Raw genomic sequence first — 19,912 nt, 5'->3', positions numbered from 1 at the left:
CCCCATGAAGAGACCCCCCCCATGGAATGTCACAACCCTGGGTAGTCAGGGTAGTCACTAATGATTCACACCACACTTAAACAAGTCATCATAATCTGATAGGAGCCTAAGTCTCCACAATTCACTTTAAATAAGCCAATCTTATTCATAGTTGAAGTTGAACTAGTTCTCTTCTAATTCTGTAATTTGGGAATGGTTTTCCTTCCATATCTGTGGGGCCCATTTTGGTTGTCTGTTTTTTCTGCAACTTAATTAGCCAGTCTACAAACAATTGTGTCTGTCTGTTGATTAGTGAGCTTCTCTTGCCATAGTCCTGGGTCCTCTGGCGAATACTTTTCTGCATTATTCCTTTCCTCTTCTGTCCTCCTCATCCTTCTCACTATCCTGAGAGCAACCTTCATTTTCCTTGCTCTCTTGCCTTTCATCATCCTCTATTATTTCTTCTTGCTCACTATCTGCTACAAGCACAGCTTCCTCATATTCCTCCATTCATTGATCGTGTTTTCACATGCATTGCGTGTTCATCTAAATAGCAATTGAAGTGAATGTTCCAATACTTATGGAGTGCACTATATACTGGCTTGTGAATGTGCGTTTGAATGTGTCCCACAGCTATTTTAGCAATCCTCTGCCCTGTCCTCTTTTGTAATAAAAAATCTAATTTTTTTTTATATATAACGCTTGACACACAGGCAGTAACCACAGCCGTATGGATATGACTGCACAATCCAAAAGTATAATCATCCCATCACAGTTGTACCACAGAACTGGAAGAGAACATTAGTCAAAAGAGAATAGAATTAATTATTCTGCCACCAATCAGAAAACAGGCATGGCACAAAATGACAAATATACTGTAAATCCTAAAATTTATTCATTTAATTTAAGGTCAAAGGAACTGACTGCTATGCTGTATAACATTCAAGTTAGTTGAGAACATATCATTGATCTCAGGGTTTAATTATATATGGGGTTGTGATGGGATGAGGGACAGCAACATAAATAAATTAATAAAGAAATAGTGGAGAGGTTTTAATTATATATTGTATATACTGCACATCAATAAAGCACATCACTTACCACACGCCAGACAACAGAACATTGCACTACACAACACTAAATCAAACTACACCCACCAGGGCTATATGAGTTCAACACGCCTCCAGATTTTATTTCCTAATAAAAAAATCTGTTCGAATCGAATTGATAAGACAAAAGCGGATTCATTCAGGTCAGTTAATTACAGTACAGTCTCGATTAAAAAGTCAATTAGCAGGGGGTAGATGTGATCACCTAATTAGCTCCGGTGTGTTTTGGTTCAGTGAGAGCGCATTCGCTGTATTGTTTTAAGGAGGGATAAGGAATCCTTCTCCAGTCCCGTGTGTCTGTCTTCCTGCCTGCCTGTCTGTCTATCTGTCTGGGACACCCAACTCTACTGGGAGGAAGGCTGGTTGGATAACTGTGTGTACGGGCATATTTGTCTGCGCGTGCGTTTGCCTCGCTATTCTCCCTATTCCAAACGTGGAGAGAGGCTGGGAGATAAATAACTTGTGGTTTTGTCTTCAGGTCTCAGATTCCATTATGGGCCCCCAGGTTCCGCCATGCTTGTCTGTCTTTGTGAGTCATTCACGTAGAGGGCATTGTTGTCTCAAAATCTGTATACAGATTCCATGGTGTATCTGATTGCCGTGAGACTAATGTGTATGTTGATGTGGTGCTCCTGACTGTTATAAAGTGGTGGTGGGGGTTTCAGGCAATGTGAGCTGCCCTTGCGATGGGGAACTGAAGGGTAGAATTAGTCGTCTGCTCAGTGGCAATTCTAGGATATTAGAAATGGGGGGGCCGTATGGGGGCAGGAACTCTCACAGAGGGGCCAGCATCTGCTAGGACGGTCCAGTGGCAGATTTGTGAGTAGGGATATGGTTTTTAAATGAACAAATATGACAAACCATCTGCCACCATTTGATTTCAATCTTTTTTAAATCACAAAACTGAAAGTAAAGATATTTTCTGTCCTAAGCATTTCTCCATTATAAAATATATCAGAGAATAGAATAAGGTCTTCTTAAATGAATGAAATTCAACACAAGACCTTTGCTGCTTTCTATTATTGATTATTTTATAAAGTGCTACAAGGACACAGAGGATTTAATCTAACTGATTATATATACACATGGAAGGAAAACCTGGTTTTTAGTTAAGTTTCTCTAATCAATATAGAGATCCACTTCTCTTTATATTAAGAGAAGGACAACAAAGGGTTGCCAATTCTTTAGGTGGGGAGACCAAAAGGCCAAAGGCCATCATAAAGGGCCATTGTAAACAAATGTTTTGTTCTGGTGAATGGGGCAGGGGAATTGACCCCCATAAAGATAAAAAATTCCCAGAAAAGCACTACTAGCTCTATTCAAATTAAAAGTAAAACTTCTAGCCTGATGAAATGTGAAAGATATAAAGAAGAACAACATCATTGCCAGCATTCATCACTATTATCTATAACTTCCTACACGGTGAAAATTAGACACAGTGTTAGAATTAGGGTAACTTTCAGGGGTAGCCTAGAAATTTCCAGTTATGGGGTGGCGGGGGGGGGGGTAACACCGAGGGGCGGATAAGGCCTATTGAAGTCAAATGTGTATTTTTCCACTCATTTGTCACCATTGTCACAGGCATGTGTATGCGTAAGAGCGTGTGTCAAATGCTTTAGTGCTTTTAGGGAGAGGTAAGCCCAAGATATCATCTGTTCCCCCTCACTTACCAAAGATTTATTAAGGACCCAACATCCTGCCCTACTATTGGCTGGCTCTGAGAACTCTATTAAATATGATTGGCTTTTGGCCAGAAACTCTTTCATCTTGGTTCAATGGATTGCACAGGTGACAGTGTGTTTGTGAGCAGAGAAGAGAACGAAGAGATGGGAGGAAGTGATTTGTGAGTATAGTTATTTCTCTTTCCTGTTCTTCGGGCCATCCTGTATGTCAGCCTCTGTGTGTCTATTTTCCTCAGTGCTTGTTTCTCAACTTTCTCTCTTTAAGCCTGCTCTGTGGATATTCCAACTTGACTGTCTGGTCATGAACTCCACTGCCCTTTCTCACAGAAAGCTTTTCTACCTCCATGTGAGTCTGTCCTCCAGGTGTTAAGACATGATTAATTGATGTGTTTACTCAGCTTTAGACAATCTACTGTCTGCTGCATCTGCCTCCCTAGACCAGAGCTTGAATATAAAAGAGCATCTCCCGGATGAGTTTTCCATGTTAGGCACAAGAGAGAGGAACCCTGTCATTGAGAACCATTATTAATCCCATGCTGAGTCCTGCAGTCCCGTGGTCGGCCCTGATAGAACGGGAAGCCAGCCATTTTCACTGTGGGTGGCTCCGTAGAGCTAACCCAGATCCCATCTACAGTACAACGCTCCCACAACTTTCCACAATGCTTTATCAACATCTCCGCTTCCCCAACCTCCAGTTGTATTTTATGGTTTTATAGTGTCTTTGTTAGCTTGTGGTCAGCGCTGTGTGTTTACATTACGCTTGCAACGGACATTTCTTACTGTCCTTTCCCTCCCCATAACTATTTCTGTTATCCTGTTAATCCAGCAGACGGCCTAGATCGGGGAAGGAGGGAAACGCGAGGAAGACTCAGTAACGGGAGGGAATGATTGTTGGAAAGAGAGGATTAAACACAAAGCGAAACACAGAGGCACAACGGGGGAATTCCATAAATGGAATCCGTGTGTCTGAGTGTCTGAGTGCCACAGTGGGGATGGTGTTATTACTGTTCCATACACAGAGGCCATGGTACATGACAATAGCTGATCTAGTACTGTAGCTGTGGGACTTCTCTCTGTGGTGCGACGGAAGACGGGATAACCGGACTCATTGCATTGGCGGAGATAAAATGGTATTGAAAAGTGACCGGTAGGTCAGGATTTCTTTGTTAGAATGCTTTCTGAATGTTTCATGGATGCTTGAGAGGTAAGAAATATACAGTTCTGGCTAAACAGAACACATGGTGTTTTTCATATAAAAAGGCATTGGGAATCAACACAGTCTGTAATGAGTTTGTAGTCTATCTGAGCCATGATAAGGGGAACAGGACGTGTGTGTTTGTGTCCCCTGGCTGTCCTAAGGTCCCCGCTACCTGCTGTGTCTTCATCCCACCGCCTTCATCACCCTCCGTCCCTGTATCCCTCTGTCCCTACTCTTACATCAGCTTCCTGCTTTTATCATCGCAAAGTTTTAACAGCTTTGTTTTTTCATCTGGCACGTCGGTCCAGAGCGGAGGAGACGGGGAAGGACTGGGCCAGGACCAGATGACAGGGGGATTGGCTTTGTGGATGGAACAAACAGCCTTTCACTGAGAACACTCCTCTAAACTAGCCTCTGCACTTGGCAGGGTACCTGTAACCTCAAGGAGGGGGAGGGAAGTAATGGGAGGGAGTGTGAGTTGGGAAAATGGAACAGAAAGAGTAGGCGTCACGGATATTTGAATTAAGGAGTTAATTGTATTTGAGAGCTTATACTCGATGTGCAGACTCTGAGTGTGTTATTAATGTTCTGTATGTCACATGTGGAGGTGGTGAAAGCGAAGCTGTTTTATTGGTCTTTATTTCAGGTTGGCATCACATGAGTAAACCTGTGGGTTTTGTACAAGTCGATATGAATTCCAGACATCTATATAATTTTTATTGTCTTGACTTGTTTCTGTGTGTGTGTGTGTGTGTGTGTGTGCATTCTCTTTGATTTTGGGCACTGATGACAGCTGTTATACTGATATAGGGTGAATTCCCGTGAGTTTTATTCCCTGGACTGGCTACAGTAAATCGCTCCTGTTGAACAGTGGACGACACCAGGACTGTGTTTGTGTGCCTCTGGATCTCATGTCTTAGATTGGACCTTAGATTTGGATTTCTGTGTGACATGCTAGTGCGTTTTAACATTCTTTGTCGCTGTGCTAATTGCTCACTGCCCTCTTTAATTTAGTTGTTCTGAGGTGGAGCAGGAGGTAGTTGTAGCATGGACGTGGGGGGTCGGGAGCCCTCCTTTCCCCCAGCCTGCTCTGTACCTCTTGGGCACCACATCCATCATCGGTCCTTGCCTCTGATTGCCTTCAATTACACTTTAATGGAGGGGATTTCTGTCCCAACGAGACAGCACTCTATACCCAGTGCACCTGAGCTCTCTTTCCCTCTGTGTGTGGGTGTCTGTAGAAGGGGTTTATAGCCCACATTAAAAAAACTCAAAATTGCCTTCAAAATGGAATTAAAAAGGTTCAAATCAAATAGCCTTTGCTACTGTCTGAAGACAGGCTGGAGCTTGCTTGCTTTTAGCGTGTTGAGAGTGAATCTGTCTATTTTGAACATGCCTGTCATGTCAATGAGCATTCAGTGGTGTGTTTCTAATGGTAAACCATATTATTGGCATTTTGCTATTACAGTGCCCTCCATAAGTATTGGAACAGTAAAGTCAAAATTGTTAATTATGTTGTACACTCAAGGCATATGAAAATACGATTAAAAGATAAATATAAGGCAAAAGTACTCAATGTCACCTTTTGTGTTCATGTCCATTTCAACTCCTATTTGTTTTACGACCTAAGATGAACAGCACTGTCAGAGTTCCGTCCAATTTTATGTGAGCATAGGTATCAGGTGTTTCCTGTTGCATTGACTGTTCACACTGACACAAGTTTTGTAATTTTGGCTGTTTTCCAAAATATATTTAGGTTACAGTTAAATAATGAATATGGGTTTAAGTGCAGCCTCTCAGCTTTAATTTGAGGGTATTCACATCCAAATTGGAGGAAGGGTTTAGGAATTACAGCTCTTTAATATGTAGCCCCTTCTTTTTCAAGGGACCAAAAGTAATTGGACAGTTGACTCAAAAGTTGTTTCATGGACAGTTGTGGGCTATTCCTTTGTTATTTTTTCATCAATTATGCAGGTAAAAGGTCTGGAGATTATTCCAGGTGTGGCATTTGCATTTGGAAGCTGTTGCTGTGAACCCACAACATGTGTTCTCAATGCAAGTGAAACAGGCCTTCCTTAAGCTGAAAAAAATGAAAATTAATCAGAGAGATAGCAGCAACATTAGGAGTGGACAAATCAACAGTTTGATGCATTCTGAGAAAAAAAGAACACGCTGGTGAGCTCTGCAACACAAAAAGGCCTGGACATCCATGGAAGACAACAGTGGTGGATGATCGTAGGATCCTTTCCATGGTAAAGCCCCTTCACAAAATCCAGTGAAGAACACTCTTCAGAAGGTAGGCATATCATTATCCGAGTCAACCATAAGGAGAAGGCTTCGAGTGAGCAAATACAGAGGGTTCACCACAAGGTGCAAACCATTCATATGCCTCAAGAATAGAAAGGCCAGATTAGACTTTGCCAAAAAACATCTGAAACAGTCAGCCAAGTTCTGGAACAGAATTCTTTGGACAGATGAAACTAAGATCAACCTGTACCAGAATGATTGGAAGAAATAGATATGGAGAAGGCTTGGAATGGCTCATGATCCGAAGCATACCACACATCTGTAAAACACAGTGGAGTCGGTGTGATGGCATGGGCATGCATGGCTTCCAATGGCACTGGGTCACAAGTGTTTGATGTGACAGAAGACAGAAGCAGCTGGATGAATTGAAGTGAATAGTATAGGGATATATTGTCTGCTCAGATTCAGCCAAATTCAGCAAAGTTGATTGGACGGCACTTCACTTTATAGATCGTCAATGACCCAAAAGATACTGCAAAAGAAATGCAGTAGTTTTTACTGTAAAAGAGCTGTGAATATGTAGTCCATTCTTTTCTTTGATTTTGCATTTGGATACTAAAAGTAAAGAGAAACTCAATTAGAACTATAGCACAAAAGTTGGGCATAGCCAAATAAAAAGTTTGGAATTTCCTGAAAAAGAAAGAAACCATTAGTGTCTTCAGCAACCAGCAATGTCCATGTGAGTAAAAAAAAAACACAGCAGTTAACGACATAAAAATTAACCAGAGCTGTGAAAAACAACCCTAAAATAAGTCAATGAAATCACCAACAACCTACTGTTCACACAAGATTTAGGCCGAGGAATTATAAAGGTTAGACTGCAAGATGCTAACCTCAAGAGGCAAGTCCAGATTAGAATTTACAAAAAAATACAGATATTTTCTCCACAGAAAACAGTAGAAAAGAAATTTGAATTGCAGATGATCTGAAGCATACCACCTAATCTCTGAAGCATTGTGGAGGTGTTGTCATGGCATGGGTATGCATGGCTGGATCTGGAATGATCTCACTCAACCTTATTGATCATGTAAAAAATTATAACAGCAGAATTAATTCAGAAAGGTACAGAAATAGTTCCAATACGTAAAACAAGTCGAAATACGTATGCATGCATGAAATTGGGGGATGAAAGTGCTGTTATTCTTTGTTGGTAAAACAAGTGTTAAAAGTGCTAGAAATATTCGTCTTTTAATTGGATTTTCATATGCCTTGTGAACAGAATTTTTTTTACATTTTGACTCTCTTGTCCCAATACTTATGGAGGGTATGGTGTCATTGGAATAGTTTTACTCGCAGGGCTGCCCAACCCCGTTCCTGGAATTCTAGTGCCATGGAGGTTTTATCTTCAACCCCATTTGCCAGTAACCTGCCTTAGCTTGATCTCCAGCTAAATTATTCCAATCAGGCGTGTAAAATAGGGTTGGAAAGAAACTCCACAGGATGGTAGATCTCCAGGAAAAGGGTAGGGCAGCCCTGTTTTACTGTGTTGTGTTGCTGCGGTCCAGTGTGGTGGCTCTATAGCTTTGTTAACCCAGCCCTTCTGAAATACAAGGTTTTAGAAAGCCCCTAGTCTGGATAGAATTGGGGTTTGTGTCACAGTAACATAAGCACAACAACCATGTCCTGCAGACTGTTGCTCCATCCAAATCTGCCTGTCGCTGTCTCAGATTTCCCAAGGGTAACCGGGCACACACATGGGGAGATTTCCCCGGGGGGGGTGGGGGGGGGGGGGGGGGGTGGCTTTGCTCTGGCTCTAGAGACCGGCGTTATTAATCTGCCTCTGAGTGATGCTGAAAGGACCCTGTCTGCCCAGATCAATGCCCACCAGAATGAGCGCCGTGCTGGCCTGCTCTGCGTTCGCCTGTCTAGTCTGGCCTTAACGAGACATCCTGCCTGACTGCATTGTGAGAAATGGGGTTAGCTAGGTTCATTAGGACCAGCCCGCTGCCTGTGGAGGCTCCTGTTATGCTGCCTGCCTGGATTTTCCCAGTGTTGCCCCACTGTGTCAGTTTAGCTGGGTTTTCACTACAGGTCCTCGTTATAGTTTGGTTGTGGGCTTCATGTTGTTTCTACAGGTGGGTGTCTGTATGTCATTCTGGATGTAGAGCAGCTGGTTATCCCATGTGCTTTGCTCATGGAATATCTTTCACATACTTCACATCGCTTCAGTCATTCTCTACGTTGTAACAGGGTGAGGCTGAAAAGGCCCAGTGTACTGGGGACTTAACCACACCAACCGGTGGGTGTTTGTGTGTATGTGGGTGTTTGTCTGTATGTGGGTGTGTCTGCGGCTGTTTGTGTATCTCTGGGTGTGTGGGTGTCTGTGCCTGCGGCTCTGTGTTTGTGTATCGGGGGCTGTGTGTTTGTGTATCTTTGGATGTGTGTTTGTGTATCCGTGGGTGTGTGTGTGTGTGTGTGTCTGCTCCTTGCTTCATGGCCACAGACTTTGAGTGAAAAAGAGATGGCAGGGAAAGGTCCGAAAGGTCCCAGATGGAATGGAAGAAAGGAAGGAAACAGCTACCACTAGAGGGAGGGAGAGGAAGTAATAAAGGGACAAAAGAGAGTGAGGGTGACAAAGAAAATACACAATGAAAGAAGAGTGCAATGTTCCATGCTCTTTAACTGTGTATGTGTGAGTGAGAAAGAGAAAGGAGAGACAAAAGAGAGAGCTTGAGGTCACAGAGCCGACTGCTCCCTCTCCCAGCCTGTCTGTTTCGGTGTGGGCCCCACACCTCCGGCCCATAATCCTGTGAGAAATGCAGCATGACCTCGTGGGAGAGAAAGAAAGAGTTAGCTGATGCTTGCCATATTAGCGTCATTTCACCTGGAGAGGCCTGCTAAGAGCGGATGTCAATCAAATCTAATCCCATCTCTGCAGGATCCCAGACCCGGAGGGTGGCTGTTGGGATGTGTCCTGTGTGTCTCTTTGTGTGTGTGTGTGTGAGCCTGCTTGACTGTGTTCCTTGAGAGTGTGTCTTGGGTGATTTCCCCAGGTTGTTCTCCATTTCCCGTCAGATGCCGTTCTCACCTGTTGCTCCAGGGCCCTGGGCTTCAGAGAGGAGAGCAGCCAGCTGGATATTTAACCATTAGTTTTGAGAATGAGGGAGGTCTTTGAACCACATTCCTGAAGCGACCGGCTACAATTCCCACCCCTGTCTGGGTGGAGGGGGTAGAGGTGAGCAGGGTTGGGGTTTGGTGGATGGCGTGTCGGGTGTGATACTAAGCCCCTGTCATGTTTAAAGGTGCTCCAATCCAATCGGTGAACCACTCTCTGTACCTGAGAGGGGTCGAATTAGGGGTCAGTCCGCCCCCTCACCTCAAGACCTTGATCACATCAAAGGGAGAGGGGGATTAGTGGTGAGGGAGGGGGCCCCAGGCTGGCCTTGTCCCCGAATCCCCAGGGTGGCTCCACTCTCTGGGGGAATTATCCCTGTGCTGGTGACTGGGACCCGCTAGGCTCTGGATGACCTCTTCTGCACCCCCCAGAGACCCACTCCATGGCAGAAAGTGGGAGGGAGAGGAGGAAGTAAAAGTCTAGAGGGAGTTAAATGTGAGAGATGAGGAAGTGATTAAATTGTAAAAATGTATATGGACATACACTACCGTTCAAAAGTTTCGGGTCATTTAGAAAAATATTTGTCTTTGAAAGATTACATCCAATTGGTCAAAAACTGTGTAGATATTGTTAAAATTGGAAATGACTATTGTAGCTGGAAGCGGATGATTTTCAATGGAGTATCTACATAGGCGTACAGAAGCCCATTATCAGCAACCATCACTCCTGTGTTCCAATGGCACGGTGTGTTTACTAATCTAAGTTTATCATTTTAAAAAGCTAATTGATTAGAAATTTTTTTTGCAATTATGTTAGCACCACTGAAAACTGTTTGGCTGATTAAAGAAGCAATAAAACTGACTAATTCTTTTGACTAATTGAATAGCTGGAGAATCAGTGTTTGTGGGTTCATTTATAGGCTCAAAAGGGCCAGAAACAATTTCTTCCGAAAGTCATCAGTCAATTCTTGTTCTGAGAAATGAAAGCTATTCCATGTGACAAACTGCCAAGAAACTGCAAAGAAAAGATGACACAACAATGTGAAATACTCATTGCAAACTGTCTCTAACCAGAATAGAAAGAGGATTTAGAGGCACCGGTGCACAACTGAGCAAGTGGACAAATACATTAGCATTTAGTTTGAGATACAGACACCTCACAGGTCCTGAACTGGCAGCTTCATTAAACAGTAGCCCCAAATACCAATCTCAATGTCAACGGTGAAGCTTTGTTTCTTTGTTTCTAACCATTTTGACACTGTAATTGAAACCACAAACGCTGATGCTCAAGATACTGAACTTGTCTGAAGAAGGCCAGTTTTTATTGCTTTTTTAATCAAAACAGTTTTCAGCAGTGCTAACATAATCGCAAAAGGGTTTTCTATCTCATCTCATCTTCATCCAGGTTTTCTAATGATCAATTATCCTTTCATCATAAATGATAAACATTAACTTGGATTAGCAAATGAAACATGCAATTGGATGGTTGCTGATAATGGGCCTGTACACCAATGTAGGTATTCCTTTAGAAATCTGCTGTTTGAAGCTGAAATAGTCATTTACAACACTAGCAATGTCTACAATGTATATCTGATCAATTTGATGTAATTTTAATGGACAAAAACATTTGCTTTTCTTTCAAAACAAGAACATTTCTTAGTGACCCCAAACTAGAACGGTAGTGTATATAGCCTAAATATCTCTTCATAACTGGAGCTCCGGGTTGTGATGTGACATAGGCACTTCCTATTCTCAGTAGCACACAGAACACAACACCTGTTTTATCCTTCAACCCTTCCTGGGAGGCAGTAACCTCATGTCATTTATTTTCTTTGCCCTGTGTCTGGCCCTAATAAAACAGACAGACATAAACGTCCTGAGTCATTTATGACCGGGCCTTTGGCCTCTCTGTCTTGTGGGGTATCCCGGTGTCAACCAATCAGTTTCGCTCTGTATTCTGGGCCGATGGGATATGGCCATTGTGATGAGATTAGAGCGAGGTGACACAGCTGGCGGAATGGCCACGGTCGCCACGGCACTAATTTTCCACTTAGTTCGAGAATTTGTTTTATGCCGTTTCACCCTGTCTACTGTGGTCATGGACATTAGCCACGGTTTAGCTAGCCACCCCTGGCAGCCATCTTTGAGAAATGAACCTTGAGGACAACCGGTGTCTTCTTCCATCTACGGTCCTTCTCTTGTTCCTCCACTCCTCTCTGCTCTCTCCCTGACCTGTGTAAGTAAGTGCACACTTAATTTCTATTACACGTGCCGCATTGCCTTCCCATCAGCATTTCAAAATGACGTTCTTCCTCCTACACCAGAAAACAGCAGTTTTGTCTCCTCATTATCTCCATTCATTCTTGAGCTTGGAAGCTGCCATTGGACTCAACACAACATGGGCTGCCAAGCAACTTTTATTGATTTGCATGGAAGCAAACTTAATGGTTCAGGGCAGATGGCAATGCCTGACGCCGATGGCTGTTGTGTAGCAGGATTCTTAGCCTGTTTATAAATAATGTAATTATTCTTCAATCGAAGCCAAAATCATGTGTTTTGTTTTTTATTCTGAAATTATATGAAATGTGAGATTTTCCAAACCTCCAAACAGATTTACAGACGCAGCCAAAAAAAACAATCACAACCTTGCTGTAACATATTAAAACTGAAGATGTGCATTTATTTGCAATTAGAAACAAAAATTTAAAGGCATGGACAAAATGATAGCCACCCCTCTAGAAAAATTCTAAATAATTAAGTTAGAGCAAGGGTTTCCTTTTGCACTGTTTTATTTATCTTACCTGTGGTAACTTGCAGGTATTTGTAGGCTGTACAATTCCTCTCATCAGGGTTTGAGAAAGAGAAAACATCCTGTGCAACTGTCAAAATCGTGAAGACCAAAAAACTGTTTGGAGATGCCAAAAACGAAATGATCTTCAAACACAGAGGTTGCAACAAGTTTACAAGTACATCTCCCAGGACCTTGGAATACCTGTTAGCACAATCTGTAGTGTTGTCAGTTAGTCTGGAATCCATGGAACTGTGATCAACTGCCCAGGATGTGGCAGCAACCAGATACTCAACCTCAGATATTATCGAAATTTGGTTTAAATGATTGACAAGCACGCTACATAAAGGTTAACAATCTACAAGCTGACCTGAAGAACAGTTTCAGCCCAGACCATCTACTGCACACTTAATTAAGAAAGATTAAATAATAGGAACCCCTCTAAAACCCCACTGCTGTGTGACACAAGAAATCCTGATTGAACTTCCCAAAAACCCATCTAACAAGCCAAAACCCTTCAGGGAATTTGGGGCTCTTTAACAAAGCATCTCAGTGCTATGATTACAGACAACAAAATGAAGAATTCAAAGAGAAAAACACCCTACCTAAAGTTAAATGTGGGGAAGGTTTGGTCATTTCCTGGGGTTGCTTTGCAGCCTCTGGTGCTGGGGCATTGAATCAACTGATTATCAAGATGTTTTGGAGCACAACGGTCAACCATATCATAAAGCACTTTGGTATGGCTAAAGAGGAAATGCTGGACAGTTCTGTGGTGGCCAGCGATGAGTCCAGATGAGTCTTAAGATGAGTCCATCTTAATTGCATAACAAACCTATGGCGAGTTAATGAGTGAAATCAGCAGCTGGGGGCAAAGCCGCCTCTCAGGCCTGAGGAGCGAAGAGTGTGTGAAGTGTCAGCAGAGAAGTGCAGAAAGCACGCTGAGGTTTACTGACGTCACACGCTAATATACATTAGTTGACCATCTTATTATGTATCCTAAAATGTATCCCATATCGCATGTGTGACAAAATCACACACACAACCACATTGCCAACCACTCCGTGGATTTCACAGGCATATGAACGTGGCTATTTAAGCACAGGCACGAGGAGGAAACTCCAGATACATGGCAGCAGCTGCTGTGCTTGTCATATAGCTGTTGTTATTGTAGGTAGCTAAACCACCAAACTCATATTCCTTGGCACATTCCTTACAGACTGACTATCTATGAGGAATGTGCCGTAGAGCTCTTGTTTACGTTGGTACATAAATGAACTGACCGTACTATCCTGTGACCTTTGGATTACTTCAGCGTGTTATACCTTGCATATGTAGTGTATTCTTGTGTGCGCTTTGTGTCATTTGTATTCCTTTCAAAGGACCAAGTCTAATGGCATTTTACTGTGACTGTTTACACAGACTTTATCCTGCGCACGTGACGCATAAACTCTGACTAATTATAGACATTATACATAATCACATTGGAAGTGAACCCCGTCCATTAGGAGCCTAACCACCTATCCAACCAAACACAACATGTCTCGTTCAGAGATGCTGTGTACTGAATGTAGAACGGTACAGAGCTGTGGTGCGTTGAACGCCGTGACCACATGAGGGGTTTGTTATGTACAGAGGGAGGGAAATGCTCTGTGTGCTGACTGACTTTCTGACTGGCTAAATGGCCGCCTGGAGGAGGAGTGTTGTTGTGTATTGTAGTGGTGTGACGCATCTCGGGCATGTGCGATGCTAGTGGGGGGATAGGGAGGATAATTAGTTAGGACAGGCATCTCCAAGGTACATGTCAATGTTCACACTCGCACAACTTCTAGAACAAGCTGTGTAACTTGGAATTACTTTCCGTTACTTTTCCATTATTTCAGAACAGATACAGTTAACCAATTTAACCAACGGTTAAGCCAAATTAATATAGACACAATAAATCACCCAGAGCAATAAGCACAGCACATAATACTAGCATATAGGTCAGGACTAAGGCGTCCATGTATAACTGCTAGCCTAGAGCTAATCGCTATAGGTCACAGAGAAGGACAATAGAATGAATGATTAGACAGGTTTATGATGTAGAGGGCAGAAGGTGCTCATTGAACTCAAGACAGCAGGAGGCCCACAAAGTCTAAAGTCCCCATCACCGGGAAGGGGTTGCTATGGCCACAGGGGGGTCAAGAGGGAACCTATTGGGTGGGGGACAGAGGAGCCAGGCAACAGAGGGGTGGATGGGGAGCATCTTTACGCCTGCTGTCCTGCCCCCTTTGTACCTCATAGTATCAGGGTCTCTGGGCTGCCTGGCAACTCCCATTGGCACTCGGCCAGGTCACCATGGCATGCATACACAGACAACTCAGAGATCAGCAGGCGTATGTCATCAGATGTTTTAAGCTAGAATGTACCTTGTGGGTGTGTGTGTGGGTGTGGGAGGGGACTCCCATCATCATGAAGAAGAGTTGACCATGTGTGTGTACAGTAACTGTCTTTTGTACTCCGTGGAATTTCATTATCTTCTCCCATATGTCCAATTAAATTTGTATACAGTCTGCAAGAATGTTCAACGTGTATTAATTAGGGTTGTAAGTTAAAACAAAAAGTTGGTACTTTGATTCGTTATAATAATTTCTCTAACGTTCGGTACGTTGTTAAAGTATCGCGTTTTTAAAATTATCTGCGTGTTATCAACCGCATGCCTGCTCATCTGTCTGGACTGCATGCTGACTGTACGCTGGCTCCCGTTCTCCTCAGAACAGAACACGCATGTAGAAACTTTGAAACTGTTATTTACTCCGCGCAAAAGAATATCAGTACAGGCTAGAAAATACAATGTAACAAGATTGTTATCGGCTTTTCTGGGCTTACTTTCTTCGCAAACTTAAAGCTTAAGTTAACATCAGTTCGGCCCTGGAACTTTAATAACTTTGATGGTGATTATATGTTAAACTTGAACAGCTTTATGTTGATTTAAAAGGTGATGGTCTCCAAAAAATAAAACATGAATTCGTTTCGTCCACATCTTTTAAAGACACAAAGTTATAAATTATTTTCTAATCAGAAAACGTAATCAGTACCAAAATAATAATTCCCGACTACTGATACGTTTGTCATCTGTATTCATATGAAACCAGCTGTAACGATGCCATTGCATAAGCACGCTTGTGGAGTGATAATGCATTCCCTTGTGAATAACCTTAGGTCTCAGAATTATTTACTCAGTTCAAGAGTTTTGCCACATTATTAACAATAATATACAATAGTATTATTTGTTAGGTAAAAATGAATGTCACGTTCAGTGGAAAATGTATTAATCATTTGTCTCTGAATTTGTTTACTTTAACTGTTAAAATGTACAGATCTAAAGGTACAAATGACATCAAAAGACGCTGAATAATTAAAGAAATGTCTATGAATGTATCCGTCTGGTATTGGTATAAAGTCAAAACGATGGTACCATGACAACCCTAGTGTGAATGGCGCACAAAATGTTGAGCACTACATGGCCAAGTTACCAAGTATTGAACTCCTCCTCTGTCTCTCTCACGTCTCCCACACACGCCACACCACAGCGGATCTTCCCTCCCCTCTCCCCTCCCCTCTTATGCTTACACCCTCCTTCCTCCCTCTTTCCCTCTCCCTCCTTCTCTGTGGGCTCTTGAATTAAGTCCATTATTCTTGTCCGGCTCTCTCTCTCAGTGCCTGTGCCACTGTTTCTCTGTGTAGTGGAGTGTAAAGTGGAGTGTGTGTGTAACAGTGGAGTTGTGTGCTTTTCTAAGTGGACTGCAGTGCTTGCTGGTGCAGCTGACTCCAGGAATACTGGGCCTGGCTTCGTCTCACCTCTTCACCCAGCAGCACTGCCTGCGTTGACTGGCTGACTCACTGGATTTCCCCAGCTTTTATGCTTCTGGCTTTTACTGTTTTCCACCTACCTCTGCCGCTGTAGATTCTACTGAAGGATTTTGATCCCAGCGCCGGGGTTTGTGTGGATTCAGTAAAGTATGTTGGAGAGTGAGTGTGGGGGTATGTGTTGATGTGTGGGAAGTTGCATATGCATCTGTGTGTGAATGAGTAAATGAGCATTTGAATGTGTGTATTAGTACAGAGAGACGGGAGAGACAGAGTTTTGTTGTCCTGGAATAGGTAGATGGACAACCTAGTGGACAGATATAGCACTAGGGAGGTATACATGGACGCTTCGCGCTTCGGACCATGACTGGGTCAGGTGGACGCTGAGAGGGAACGCAGTTGCCCTGGATACAGAAGGAGAGGTGAGTTCCTTTGTTGGTATTTATGGGTTTTGGACTTCCTCCAGTCAGACAGCTAAAGTCTGCTTCTTTCTCAGTGTGTCCAAACTGGGCCAAATGGCTGGGAACCAGGCACCATCCAGGCACCAGCTGAGAGACATCCAGCCTCTCTGCCTCTCTTCCTAGCCTCTCTCAGCCTCTCTCCCTCCCTTTCTCGATCTGTCTCACTATTTCTTTCTTTCTCTCTCTGTCTCTCTCAACAGCCTTCCAGGCACTTCTTATCCCAAATTCTCTCCATTCTCTCCCCCAGCTTCCACCCCCAACATCTCCCTCCTGCCTTTCTGTCCCTTCGGGGTGGATACACAGGAGCAAAAGCCAGCAGTCACCTGCCGTCAGGGTCTCTGTGTCTCTCTCCCTCCTCCTGAGCCTCTTTATGGTAGTGCTGCTGCATCTTTGTCCTTCCCCATTCTCTCTGTTCCTCTCCTGCTTATGTTGCCTCCTTCGCAGGAGGCTGAGGGTGTTGGTTGGAGGCCAGTCAAACTCTTTCCCCTCAAGAACAATCAGCTCCTTTCTCTTTCTTGCTCCTTTTCTGTGTAGCCCCCCCCCCCCGCCATAGCACAGGCAGCCGGGCTGAAATAGGCTTACGACCCGCTGAAACAGTAATTGGGTTCTCCTGACTCCCTCCTCTCTAGTGTATTGACTCCCAGGGCCACAGGTTCATATTTAAGTGTAATGATTTGGAAGTTGTACACCTCTGACCTCACTTTTTCAATCAACTCTAGCCTGAGGGAATGTCAGTGTACTTTCTATTTTGGGTGTTTGTGACAGTGCAGCATGTTCCTCTCCCTAATGAGTCTCTCTTTATTTCTGTTTCTTTTATTTTTTTAATTCACAGCTCTTGGCATGTGCTGCTTTTTGCTGCTTCGTGGCTATTGAAGCTGAAATGAATACAAGTGTCAGGCGGCCAATGGCTTTTATTAAGATGCATTATGGTGCGTGTGGGGAGAGCTCAGAGCTCAGGGCGGATGTGTTGTAGTGCTTCAAGGGGCCGACAAAAGTACCCTTCAACTGATAGAAGCTTAAGGAGACGTAGGGGACAATGGGACCCAGCCAGTCCTTTATATTTCAAGACAGGAGATGAAGCGTCTATCCGCTGCCCTGTCTCTGTCTATCTCTCTGTCTTTCCTCTCTCTATCTCTCTCTCTCTCTTTCAATTCAGTTGAAAGGACTTTGGCATGGGAATCATGTGTTTACATTGCCAAAGCAAGTGGGAAATAAGGAATATAATAAGTTACAAAACATTTTAGTATTGTCTTTGTTCAATTTAAATTCAGTTGTCATTTAAAGGGCTTATATGGCATTGGAAACATTTGTTTTAATGTGAAAAATAAGAAATATAATTTATAACAAAAGTGATAACAGAAATGTTAACATTACAAACAAAATGAAATATTAGATTTTTGGGAAATGTGATCCTTTAAAAATGTGTTTTGTGTTACAGTTTTGTATCAAAGTGCAAATGGTTTTGAGTATGAATTTTATTGGTTATGTCTACAAAGTCATTAGTGCTCCACGCGTTGCCCTCTTCTTATTGCACCAAGTCAGAATCCTTGTTAGTTTGCCTAATCATGCAGGGGTTTATAAATAGTTTTTTGAATTCAAATCCCATGTGGGTTTGTATGATCTGAGGAAAATATTTTTCTCAAATGTAGTCATAAATTTGGCAAGAAGTTAGAAAGCGTACACATATCTCGCTGATTCTGCACATAAGTGATATTTAACAGCTCTTTTTTGATTTTGATAATAAGTGGGTAAAGTCATAGTTCAGTCTTTGCCTGTGTTATTTAGGGTTTTGCGTTCTACGCTGAGAATACTTTTGCAAAATGATGCATGCATAGTCTGAGTGTTTGCCCATTTTCATCAGTGTAATGATTGGAGGATTTTAAACTAGATCCTCATTGGGATTTAAAGTTAGATAGTATTTTTCATGGCATAGAAGGCCCAAATTCTTGCCATGTCTCCCTTACATCCAGGCGTTGTTGAAACTACTTGTGGTGGTGATGTTTGGCCCGAAGTACAGCAACAGTCAAGAGTCCGTACACACTTACCCAATTCAAAAGGGAATTGTGTCCAAACTTTTGACTGGTACTGTGGGTGTGATTATTAGTTTATCTCTCTCTCCCTCTCCAACTGCCTCTCTCTCCTTTCTCTGTGTATAGTGGACTATGTGTACTGTAGTAAATGTGGTGCTTGTGGTTCCTGCTCTGTTCTGGGAGCTGTGAGTTTATGAGCCCTGCTGCCTTAACGCCTCAATAGACCAATTATTCACGCTCTGCTCGGCCAAGACTATACATTGATTCTTGCACTGATATAGCTTAGTAAGCTGGGACTCTGATATAGCATGGTGAGCTAGGACACTGATATATAGCATGGTGAGCTAGGACTCTGATATATAGCATGGTGAACTAGGACTCTGATATATAGCATGGTGAGCTAGGACTCTGATATATAGCATGGTGAGCTAGGACACTGATATATAGCATGGTGAGCTAGGACTCTGATATATAGCATGGTGAGCTAGAACACTGATATATAGCATGGTGAGCTAGGACACTGATATATAGCATGGTGAGCTAGGACACTGATATATAGCATGGTGAGCTAGGAAACTGATATATAGCATGGTGAGCTAGGACACTGATATATAGCGTGGTGAGCTAGGACACTGATATATAGCATGGTGAGCTAGGACACTGATGAGCACATGGTGAGCTGAGATTCATTCAGAATAGTTAGCTGGGACTCTGATGTAGTACGATCTCCTGATATAGGCTGAGATATAGCATGGTTGTGTATTGTGATGGTCAGTATGGTTTTTAAAATTCATGACTGCAGCAAAATGAACCCCCGTCAGGCGGTATACATAGTACTGCAGCTGTTTGTGTGTGTGTGCGGGCGCATTGTGCGGAGTCTGCGTGTGTATATGTATGCTTGTTTCTGCATTTGCAGGGTCTGTGGCCTTGAAGGCTTGCTGAGTGGATAATAGGGACTCATTATGAACGGTGTTCTGCCTCCAAACCTCCCATCCTCATCTACTGCTGTAAAGCTCACACATACTCCCAGCTCCACCTTATGGACCGGGATGATTCTGTGGATACATAACATGCGTCTGGCAGGTTCCATTGCTGTCTGTTCTGGGACCACACCCCCGCTGTACTCCCAAAGCACAAATGTCAGCCCAACCTGACGCCGTCCTGGCTTGCAGGTAAAGCTATAAACAAAGGGACAGTGATTTGGGGCATAATTCTGGTCCACATTAGTCTATCATTACTTCAATATGTCCTGGCTGCTGGTGACTAGCTGGAGGAAACTGGATATGGGGAAGAGCAAGGGATGACTGGGGGCACCAGCTACCCATTTCCTCAGGCCCATGGGCCTCTCAGACCCTCCACCACACAAATCTTGCAGAGGTATGAGAAAGGAGGGATAGAGCAGGAGAGAGAGAAAGAAAGAAGGGGAAAACAGAGAAGGGGAGGGTGAGACAGACT

The 19,912-nt window shown here is 43.2% G+C and overlaps 1 protein-coding gene across 3 annotated transcripts in view; it reads left to right on the top strand.

The window, feature by feature from the left end:
• sema3b (sema domain, immunoglobulin domain (Ig), short basic domain, secreted, (semaphorin) 3B) overlaps positions 1 to 19,912 on the top strand; it is a 52,598-nt gene that overhangs the window by 12,761 nt on the left and 19,925 nt on the right. Inside the window, exon 1 of one of the 3 annotated variants that reach the window (XM_034295980.1) lies at positions 3,898 to 3,917. The exons of 1 other annotated variant lie outside the window; for it this stretch is intronic. The gene's annotated coding sequence lies outside the window, so the exon portion shown is untranslated. Of the gene's footprint in view, positions 1 to 3,897; positions 3,918 to 15,773; positions 16,389 to 19,912 lie in introns of those variants that run through there. One more of the 3 variants, XM_010895851.4, reaches the window with a different exon arrangement.

This window comes from Esox lucius, chromosome 12 (assembly GCF_011004845.1).
Source record: "Esox lucius isolate fEsoLuc1 chromosome 12, fEsoLuc1.pri, whole genome shotgun sequence".
NCBI classification, from domain to species: Eukaryota; Metazoa; Chordata; class Actinopteri; order Esociformes; family Esocidae; genus Esox; species Esox lucius.
Note: the sequence above shows the minus strand (reverse complement) of the source record. Positions and strands in the feature narration are given on the sequence as shown.